We start from the raw sequence: 9,374 nt of genomic DNA on the forward strand, positions 1-9,374 counted from the left end.
GGTAGCGTGGCCGAGCGGTCTAAGGCGCTGGATTAAGGCTCCAGTCTCTTCGGAGGCGTGGGTTCGAATCCCACCGCTGCCAACGGGTACATTTTGAAAAAATATTCCCCCTCCTCCCGTTTTGAGACATCTGCCAAAACCAAAGCGAAGCGGTATTCATCTAAAAATGTTTTTTCTGCCTCGTGAGAAAGCAGAGCACAAAAGTGCCTACTGTTCCTGTCCTATTGTTCTCTTCATTATAGTATTTTATGCAGATTTTTACTTATACTTTTACTTATATATACTTTTTTTCTCTCATGATGGGTTATTGTTTATGTTGATGATTGTATATACTGTTGTGACCAAAAAAAAAAAAAAAATTTTGAATGGCAGCGGTTTCCATGTTTTTGCCTGCCAAAAAAATAAAAACTGTTTATAATATGCATATATTTCTCCAGAAGCCAAATTTGACTCCAGGGACATTTTCCTTTTGTGGGGTTAAAAAAGGCTACTTCTAGCCCTAAAGATATACTTATTAGTTTAGCCACCAAATCAAGACTCTGGGTGGGAGAACGAAGGAAAATTACAAAAAGCAACCACCCAAAGAAATCTTAAAATTATAAATGAAAAGAACCACTGACAGCAACCACTTGGGAAGAGAGATGACAATAAAACATGCCTGACCATGTCACCGTACTACCATACTCCCCTCTCTTCCCTCTTCCCCGCCCGCCCACCCGTCTTTTATTCTCATATTGCTGTATTTTTTTTTCTTTTTCATTATTTATTCTGTTGTTCCATCACTTTGCTACGGTTATGCTTACACACTTCTTTTCATTTCTTTGTGATAAGAATAATAGATTCTTACTAATAGAAAAGGATAATTAGAACTGCAGAAAAAAAACAATGGCTACCAGCCTGCCTTCCACTGAGGACCTGTATACTGCACCAGTCAAAAAAGAGGGAAATGTGAAAATATTTACAGACCCCCTCACATCCTGGACATAAACTGTTTCAACTTACAAGACCGCCTGCTGTTACCTTATGCCTCCCATCGACCCGTACGCTCTCACAGAGAGGGCCTTCTCAGGGTGCCGTCCGCCAAACAATGTCGGCTGGCGGCCCCCAGGAGTAGGGCCTTCTCTGTGGGAGCACCAACACTCTGGAACGAACTCCCCCCTGGCTTACGTCAACTGCCTGATCTTCGGACCTTCCATCGTGAGCTTAAAACATATTTATTCATTCAAGCAGGACTGGCATAAATAGTTGATTTTAAATTGGGGTTTTAATAATATTTTAATAATATTTTAAATTTTTTATTGTTTTAATTATCGGCCATATAGTAATAGTTCATTTTAAATTCTTTTAATTGTATATATTCTGTGTTTTTATTCTGGCTGTACACCGCCCTGAGTCCTTCGGGAGAAGGGCGGTATAGAAATTTAATAAATAAATAAAAATAAATAACTCCTAACCTCAAAACGACGCTATAGAGCACTGCACACCAGAACAACTAGACACAAGAACAGTTTTCCCCCCCGAAGGCCATCACTCTGCTAAACAAATAATTCCCTCAACACTGTCAAACTATTCTCTAAGTCTCCACTACTATTAATCTTCTCTTTGTTCCTATCATCCATCTCCTTCCACTTATGACTGTAACTTTGTTGCTGGTATCCTTACGATTTATACTGATATAAATCTATACTGATTTATACTGATATAAAGGAAAGGAAAGGAAGGAAGAGAAAGAAGATTTTTTTTTTTATTGGCCAAGTGTGATTGGACACACAAGGAATTTGTCTTGGTGCATATGCTCTCAGTGTACATAAAAGAAAAGATACCTTCATCAAGGCACAACAATGATAGTTATAGGGTACAAATTTAACACTTAATGATACAACACTTAATGATAGTCATAGGTTACAAATAAGCAATCAGGAAACAATATAAATTGTAAGGATACAAGCAACAAAGTTAAGAAGGAAAGGGAGGGAGGGAGGGAGGGAGGGAGGAAGGAAGGAAGAGAAAGAAAGAAAGGAAGGAAGGAAGGAAGAAAGGAAGAAAGAAAGAAAGAAAGAAAGAAAGAAAGAAAGAAAGAAAGAAAGAAAGAAAGAAAGAAAGAAAGAATAGCTAGAATAGCCTCAGGGCGAGATAGGCGAGAAAGAAATGTAACAAAGAAATAAATATTCAAACCTTTAGACACCTGGGTCCACCTTCTTGCCATTCCTAACAAAACGAATTGCAACACAGTAATGAGGTGAGAAACCTCAACGTTCCATCTTCAATCAAGGACACGCCCCCCATTATCTCAGCGTTCCATCTTCAGTCAAGGACACGCCCCCTATTATCTCAACGTTCCATCTCCGTTCACAATGGACCGAAAAAGGGCCGTTTTGCCTAACAATAGAAATCCGATCATACAGGTAATGTCAGATACCTGTTTTAGAGAAGGACCGGTTTAAGCTTCTCCCCCACCCCTAACTGGTCATCCAAACAGACCCCTAAGATTTCCTTGCCTTTCCCACACTGTACAAAACTGTCAATTAAAAAAATATATACAGAACGATATAAACGTATAGAGAATTCTGTTGGCACCCTGGAAACAATACAGAGGTAGGTTATGTTGTATAATGTCAAGTTTCTATTTTTTTTTTTCCAACCCCCTATGGACTATACTGTATGAATAAGAGGAAAAAATGGTCGCAATTAGGATAGAATAGAATAGAATAGAATTTTATTGGCCAAGTGTGATTGGACACACAAGGAATTTTTGTGTTTTGGTGTATATTATGCTCTCAGTGTACATAAAAGGAAAAGAAAAAAGAAAAAAAATACATCAAAGGTACAACATTTACAACACAAATGATGGTCATAGGTTACAATTTAACCCTTAATGATAGCAACAAAAAGTTAGCCATACAGTCATAAGTGGAAAGAAATTGGTGATGAAAACGATGAGAAGATTAATGGTAGTGCAGATTTAGTAAATAGTTTGACAATGTTGAGGGAATTATTTGTTTAGCCCCGATGGCCTTCGGGGAAAAAACTGTTCTTGTGTCTAGTTGTTCTGGTGTGCAATGCTCTGTAGCGTCGTTTTGAAGTGATAGATCGTTCTCCGTATGGGTTCGAATTTCCCGGCTGGGAGCTCCTCTCCAGCAGATTGGAGCGTTGCCGAAGTATTAGAAGGAATTGAGATCGAAGCGAGCTGCGTGAAAGCGAGGTTTCTTTATTTTTCAGGAAGACGAATCCAGCAAGCGCAAGGACAGCGTTCCTGGGTGAGCTGACAACCATATACAGTAAGTGTACATTTTTTATACTCTTTTTCCCTTTACATTTCTTTGTTTTGGGAGTACTTGATGGGATTTCCCTTTGTGTGTGTGCTTGCTAAGTTTTCTGTGTTTTGTCTTTCTGATTATGTTAATGTGGGTGGGTTTCGTGTTCGGGCGTGCGTTCCGGTTTAATCTGTTCATTCTAACGATTTGATTTCCTTTAAGTATTCTCCCTTCCCTTAGTTGTTTTCCATATGCTTTGACTGAAGTTAATCTATTCAGGCTTGTGATCTAATCTATTCCTTTATTTGGTCGGCTATGTCTGTGTGACCTAATTATTTCCTTTCCTGTATTTCTTGGTATTGTCTTTTAAATAGCCTTGAGGTTTGTGGGTTTTTCCCTGGCCAGATTTAATTCTGAGCCAGTGTCTTTTGTTATTATGATGTGCCCTTGCTTGGTTTCCTTTTGCTCAACACTGCCTGGGTGAAGTTCCCTTCCTACAGAAGGTAGGAGTTACAGATAACATCTGTAAATAGAACATCACGTCTATTTTTTTTTTTAAAAAGAAGTTGATACCACCAGGAGATAGCTGTTGCAAAATTGAAATGGTGACGTCAAATGAAGAAAAAGCTGCAATAAAAATATATTTTTTTTAAAAAAAAAGATTTCCTGCTTCTATAAAAAAATATTCTGTGCCTTCCCGTGGTTTTTTTTTTTTTAAAGATCCCTTGGTCTTGGAAGTCTTGGAAGTAACTCACTAACTGTTATAATAAACCACGTTTTTTTCTGCAGCGTTGATGGACATAAAATCCCAAATTCGTCCCGCCAATTAGATTTCATTCACAAGCCGGAATGGATCGCCAGATCCCTTTCCCCAGTCGTCATGAACCAGCAGACGGCGGAGCTGCTTTAACGCCCAAGACTAAAGCAAAATAAAAATAATTTTATTTTAAAATAAAATTTTTAAAAAATCAGCCTGCATAACATCACTATATATCACCATACATCATGATATATAGTCCATTCGTTTTTGGAGCAGGCACCGAAATTTGGAGAAACGCTAAATCCGAAAGCTTGCGGGACCAGATTTCGTTACAGATTCCACCTAAACGGACTGAAGTGGAAACTTCCAAATTGAAGATTAGGATTTTAAAAGGCCTAGGGGAACAAAAAAAGTGTTTGCGCCCAACGTGGGGCTCGAACCCACGACCCTGAGATTAAGAGTCTCATGCTCTACCGACTGAGCTAGCCGGGCTGTTAATAGAAGCGATGGGATTGATCCTATTAGTTTTCATGCTGCTGACAGCGAATGAAAGTTGATTGTGGTTGCGGGGGGAACATTTTTTCCCTTCTCTCTAACAACCTTGAGTTGATTTTCTTCTATTTGCCGTAACAATCTGCGGGGGCTATTAGACCCTTCTGAACTTTGGGGTTTATTCAATAAAATGCTTTTCTCCAGAGCAGATTTTCAACATGTGGGGGTGCTACGTTGCATTTCGCCCTAAAAGGAAAGCAACTTGCCTTTCTACCTCCCTCCCTTCCGTCCTCCCCTCCCCTCCCCTTTCCTTTCTTTTCCCATCCTTTCCTTTCTTTTCCCTTCCCTTCCTCCCTTCTCTTCCCTTCCCTTCCTTTCCTTCCCCTCCCATCCCTTCTTTCTTTTCCTTTCCTTTCCCTTCCTTCCCCCTCCCCCTCTCCTTCTTCCCTTTCTTCCCTCCCTCCCCTCCCCTCCCCTCCCTTTCCCTCCCTTTCTTTCCTTTCCTTTCCTTTCCTTCCCTCCCTCCCCTCCCATTCTCTCTCCTCCTTTCCTTTCCTTTCCTTTCCTTTCCTATCCTTTCCTTTCTTCCTTTCCTTTCCCTTCCTTTCCCTCCCTCCCTCCCTCCCTCCCCTTAATAGCCCTCAGCAGATGTCAGCACTTAAGAGATAAAGGGATAGATAGCTCTATTCATAAGCAAATACCCTCACTCAAGATCCAACAAGGGAATTGGATCTGAGGGAATTAGCCCTCAGCCACAATAGGAATTCCCCAACAAGCCCCTTCATTGCATCAGCCCAAACGTCAACCAAACGTAGCTCAGACAGACTCCTCCGATTTGTACATGGGCCCCGTGGGAATCTGACGACAGCCAATAGAATACATGTTCTTGCGCAGGAACAGGAAGCTCAAGTGCAAAGCCCAAGAGACGGTATAAATAGCCCCCACTCTCAACTCCATGGGGGTCAGCTGTCCAGAATAACACGTGTTTGGTGGTTCTGCTTTATCAGTCAGCCTCCAGCCTCCATTTTGTCTCCACTGCCTTTCTCCCAGCTTGGAACTGAACCACATGGATAGTTCTTCCCAGACATTAAAAAAAAGGAAACAGCTGTGGTTAAAAAGAAAAGAAAAGAAAAGCAAATTAAAATATGATCTCCAAATTCCGTTCCTGTTCAAAGTACAGCCTGGTTTGTTTGCATATTAGTTACAGAAACTTCGTAGGTAAACTAAAACAAGGAGAAGAAAAAGCAAAAAAACGATGTTTCCAAGCCCCAAGAATTACTCATTGTACATCTGTGTTCCTTGGTCTTTATAGTTCTTGTCAGAAATGGGTCGTGTGCAGCAAGATAAGAAATTATATAAAGCATTGAAGAAAGAAAAAAAAATTAATCGCCTGAACAGGGACTTGAACCCTGGACCCTCAGATTAAAAGTCTGATGCTCTACCGACTGAGCTATCCAGGCTCTGAACTTTTACCATTGAACACCTGGTGAAAGCCACCCACTAAGTTGGCCAGTTCTGGAAAATTTCTATTTTTCGAATGAAAAATGTCTAACTTTTCAACTGAAGACCTTTGCAGTTGAAAGCATGAGAAAGAATTCTCCCCATCAACCATTTTCACACCTGTCCTATGAAAATAAAACGTACTTTCAGGATATGGCTTAAGAAGTGTCTATGGTCGACACCAGGATCCTATTAGAATAGAATAGAATAGAATAGAATAGAATAGAATAGAATAGAATAGAATAGAATAGAATAGAAATAATAGAAATAGAAATAGAATTAGAATTAGAATTAGAATTAGAATAGAATAGGAACAGAACAGAACAGAACAGAACAGAACAGAACAGAATAGAATATAATTTTTTATTGGCCAAGTGTGATTGGACACACAAGGAATTTGTCTTGGTGCATATGCTCTCAGTGTACATAAAAGAAAAGATACCTTCATCAAGGGACAACATTTACAACACAAATGATGGTCAATATATCAATATAAATCATAAGGATTACCAGCAACAAAGTTACAGTCATAAGTGGAAAGAGATTGGTGATGGGAACGATGAAAAGATTAATAGTGCAGATTTAGTAAATAGTTTGAAAGTGTTGAGGGAATTATTTGTTTAGCAAAGTGATGGCCTTTGGGAAAAAACTGTTCTTGTGTCTAGTTGTTCTGGTGTGCAGTGCTCTATAGCATCGTTTTGAGGGTAGGAGTTGAAATAGTTTATGTCCAGGTTGTGAGGGATCTGTAAATATTTTCACGGTCCTCTTCTTGATTCGTGCAGTATACAGGTCCTCAATGGAAGGCAGGTTGGTAGCAATTATTTTTTCTGCAGTTCTAATTATCCTCTGAAGTCTGTGTTTTTCTTGCTGGGTTGCAGAACCGAACCAGACAGTTATAGAGGTGCAAATGACAGACTCAATAATTCCTCTGTAAAACTGAATCAGCATAGAATAAAATAGAATAGAATAGAAATAGAAATAGAATAGAATTAGAATTAGAATAGAATTAGAATAGATTTTTTTTATTGACCAAGTATGATTGGACACACAAGGAATTTGTCTTGGTGCATATGCTCTCAGTGTACATAAAATAAAAGATATGTTCATGAACAATTATAAGGTACAACACTTAATGATAGCTATAGGGTACAAATAAGCAATCAGGAAACAATATCAATATAAATCATAAGGATACAAGTCACAAAGTTACAGTCATACAGTCATAAGTGGAAGGAGATGGGTGATGGGAACTATGAGAAGATTAATAGTAATGCAGACTTAGTGAATAGTTTGACAGTGTTGAGGGAATTATTTGTTTAGCAGAGTGATGGCCTTCGGGAAAAAACTGTTCTTGTGTCTAGTTGTTCTGGTGTGCAGTGCTCTATAGCATCGTTTTGAGGGTAGGAGTTGAAACAGTTTATGTCCAGGATGTGAGGGATGTGTAAATATTTTCACAGCCCTCTTTTTGACTCGTGCAGTCAAATTATCATATGTGGTGGACGTCCTCAGAAGCTAGAAACTATTGGAGTAAAATTTAAGACATGGTTAGAAGAAATGACACAACAACATATTGACTTAAAACCCCAGCTGTTCCTGTTGGGTATCCTTCCAGAGAAAATCAGTAAAGGAAATATGTATTTGATTATACATGTAATAACTGCAGTGTGGATAGTATTGACGCAAAGATGGAAAGCAGAAAAAAAATCCCTTCGGAAGGGGAAGTGATTAAAAAAATTCTAGACTGTGCAGAAATGAATAGATTAACTTTGAGAATTAAAGGAATAGAATAGAATTTTTTGTTGGCCATGTGTGATTGAGCACACAAGGAATTTGTCTTGGTGCATAGGCTCTCAGTGTACATAAAAGAAAAGAAAGAGAGAATATTTTAAGATATGGGGACGATTCTATCACTGGTTAGAAAAGAGATATAGATAAATAAGCTAGATGAGAGAATGTTATGATAAAAGAATTGTATTGTGGGAGTGATGTTGTAACAGACTAAGAAAATATGAAGATAGCAGGAGTGACAAGAAGAAGTCACTGAAGAAACATCAAAATGACACACGGAAGGACTGATGTATTATGTGTTTGTTTGTGTATAAAATAAAATTATTATTATTTTTTTAAAAAAAGAGAAGTGTCTGTGGACATCGCCGTTTGGAGGGTTTTTCCCTTCCTCTCACCCCCATGAGTAAATATTGTTGAATTCATCGTTTTCCTTTGGCTGTTCACCTGTGCAACCTGATCAATACCAATTTTTCTTTATTTTTAAGGAAGGCATCCGGAAGGTGCTTCTACTGCAAGTTATAACTCTGGTTTCCTGGAATTACACACACACACACAAACACACACACACACACACACACACACAAAAACAGTTGTAGCAATAAAGGAAAATATTTGAAGCCCAGGCTTGAAATGAGGGCTCCTGGTTGCTCTCGGAACTTAGTTGTTTTCTTGGTTTCGTTAACCAGATCAGGTAACATCATCAGTGCTAATGTGCTGTGTACTACTGCACAAACATTGATGATGTTACCTAGTTTGGTTATGAGACGTCCGCAAAAAAACAACGAAGCTCAGAGAACACCAAGGACTGACTTATTAGCCTGACTAGGTGACAAGCCTGATCAGAAAGGTCGGCAGTTTGGTGGTTCGAATCCCCAGTGCAGGTCTCCTGGGCGAGCAGGGGGTTGGACTAGATGACCTCCAAGATCCCTTCCAGCTCTGTTACTGTTAATAAAGACTCCCAAGAGTTTTTAGAATAGAATTTTATTTTTTTTTATTGGCCAAGTGTGATTGGACACACAAGGAATTTGTCTTGGTGCATATGCTCTCAGTGTACATAAAAGAAAAGATACTTCACTGTAAAGTGCCCTATTTAAACCATGAAATAGAGATTAAAAAATGAAAATTATTCCATGTTTTCTGCTTTTCATTCCTCTTAGAAAGGTAGAACAACAACAAAAAATAAAATTATGTTCTCCCCGTCGGGGAATCGAACCCCGGTCTCCCGCGTGACAGGCGGGGATACTTACCACTATACTAACGAAGAAAGAGATTAAAAATGGCTTTTTTTCAGCACTGTATAAAAACTATGCTATTCAGTTGCTAGTCCACAAGAAAAATATATTGATCTTTGGAGGTGTTTGGATGACCAAATAAAAGTATTATTCTATTTTGAATTTTGGAATAAAGTTTTTAACAGCAACACAAAGAGATTTTATTTTATTTTATTTTATTTTATTTTATTTTATTTTATTTTATTATTTTATTTTATTTTATTTTATTTTATTTTATTTTATTTCTCTTCTCTTTTCTTCCTTTGAGGAGAAAAATTCACATAATTTTTTTTTCTACTGTGGGAAGCC

At 38.5% G+C, this 9,374-nt stretch overlaps 4 non-coding genes across 4 annotated transcripts; 1 reads left to right on the forward strand and 3 right to left on the reverse strand.

The window, feature by feature from the left end:
- Positions 1 to 82, forward strand: TRNAL-AAG (transfer RNA leucine (anticodon AAG)). Its single transcript has one exon. It is a non-coding gene; the product is annotated as a tRNA-Leu (tRNA).
- Positions 83 to 4,433: 4,351 nt separating this feature from the next.
- On the reverse strand, positions 4,434 to 4,506 carry TRNAK-CUU (transfer RNA lysine (anticodon CUU)). Its single transcript has one exon. It is a non-coding gene; the product is annotated as a tRNA-Lys (tRNA).
- Positions 4,507 to 5,893: 1,387 nt separating this feature from the next.
- On the reverse strand, positions 5,894 to 5,966 carry TRNAK-UUU (transfer RNA lysine (anticodon UUU)). Its single transcript has one exon. It is a non-coding gene; the product is annotated as a tRNA-Lys (tRNA).
- A 3,020-nt stretch (positions 5,967 to 8,986) lies between these two features.
- Positions 8,987 to 9,058, reverse strand: TRNAD-GUC (transfer RNA aspartic acid (anticodon GUC)). Its single transcript has one exon. It is a non-coding gene; the product is annotated as a tRNA-Asp (tRNA).
- Positions 9,059 to 9,374: the final 316 nt, after the last annotated feature.

This window comes from Ahaetulla prasina, chromosome 4, assembly GCF_028640845.1.
Source record: "Ahaetulla prasina isolate Xishuangbanna chromosome 4, ASM2864084v1, whole genome shotgun sequence".
Lineage (NCBI taxonomy): Eukaryota > Metazoa > Chordata > Lepidosauria > Squamata > Colubridae > Ahaetulla > Ahaetulla prasina.